The sequence below is a fragment of the Porites lutea genome, chromosome 1 (assembly GCF_958299795.1).
Source record: "Porites lutea chromosome 1, jaPorLute2.1, whole genome shotgun sequence".
Taxonomy (NCBI): Eukaryota; Metazoa; Cnidaria; class Anthozoa; order Scleractinia; family Poritidae; genus Porites; species Porites lutea.
Window position 1 is genome coordinate 4,313,457 of NC_133201.1, and position 1,744 is coordinate 4,315,200.

Here is a 1,744-nt window from a genome sequence, read left to right on the forward strand (position 1 = left end):
TACTTATTCTCCTAATTGCTTGATTCCTTCTCCAGACTATAAAAACATTCTTCAGTTTCTAAGCAGCTGTTCCCAAACAAGCTCGCTCCTTCTCCTTTATCTTCATAATTAAAGTCAAGTTGTCCATATCTTTCACTTTTCTCAATTGATATCACTTATAAAGCCATATTTCACGCCTCTCATCCACAGACACTCTTTTTGCCAGAGTTTAATTTAACCTTTTCACTTCCAAAAGTGACCAAAGTCAAATTTTGGCAAAAGTTCCAACTTTCACTTTGTAAAATGGTGCAAAACAAATAGTGCCATGTTTGAGAGGTTTCGTTTGACCGTAACACCATAGGACTTCGTCCACAGTCTCAAAAGTTAGAATCACCTTAGCTTACAAGACTTCGTCATTCATGCTGGTGGTGAAAGAGTAGGAAATACGAGTATCCATATAAGTTCACTTGTCAAGTGACCTCTTAGGCAGGGCTCTATCAAGCGACGCTCTCTTGTCACTATAATTCCACTGTTGTCGCTTCACAAACGCCACCATTTGTGGAGGTTCTTCAGGACATAGTCTGTCATTAGCGGAATTTACTGGTAACGGTTTCACGGCCCACCTCGGTCGCGGAGTCGTACTGTTCGCAGCTTTTCGTCCGCAACCTAACGACATGTCAGAGTGCTCGCGGAGATCCCTGTTGTAGGATAACGATTTTGCGCGGATTTGAACGGTCTTTAGATTCTCCTGATTGAGATTAAACGGGCGAACACGATGTAAGTATCCCATCCTCGTGTGATTCTTCCGTAAGTCTGGCAAAAAAGCTTCGATAAGTTTTTCTCTGTTTTGTTCGCTCATAAGCGTCATGTCGATCTCAGACCGACATGATTTCGTGCGCCTGGAATCTGGCGAATGGATCGATGAATTCCACGACGAACGCGTTCTTTGATTTTTTGAGGGCTCTGATTTTGCCCTAGATTTGGTCTCTGTCCGTGTAGGAGAAAACAAAACGCCGTAATGTCCATCATCCATGTTCATGTTTCACACTGTTGTGTTGGTTGCAGTTTCCACGGTCTGAAAAGCCTTTTGTCTTATATTTCTGTTAATATAAACTCTTATCATTAATAGTATACCATATTAACTATCGCTTCACAATCCATCAGGCTAGCTTGTTAGATGATCACCTGAAATTAAGGGGACGCAAAAAAGGAACATATTCTTTTCAACTTTGTGACTGCCAAACGCGACTTCAAATTACAGAGACAAAGAAGGTTCTTATACTTGAATGAATTATTAACTATTTCTGGTTGACAACGTTTATGTTTATTGTTTAATGATAACAAATGTGTATTATCAATTCACAAGCCGCAAGTCAATGGAACTAATGTGCTTGTTGCTAAGTTACAGGGACGCGTTTCCTTTTCCAAATCGGCCTGCGAGTTGGGGGAGTAGCGAGAAACCACGAGAGAGTAGCACGCGAAACGAGACGCGAGTGCGAGGGGCTCGCGCGCAGGCTACTAAACAATTTTGTTAGCAAAAACCAACCCGGGAAAAGGGTATGTATTCACCACTTCATTTTTGTTTTCTTTCTTTATTTTTTCTATCACTCTCCCTGCCGTAAGGATCAGTTTACTGTGTTAAGTTTAAAATTTGGTTTTCAAGATTTTGCTGATCCAGGTCTACAAAAGTCTGCTACACAACCATTTTTAGTGTCGTCACGTAACGCCCCTCCCCAGAAGTGGGGCGGACCCTCACTGGTTTGTC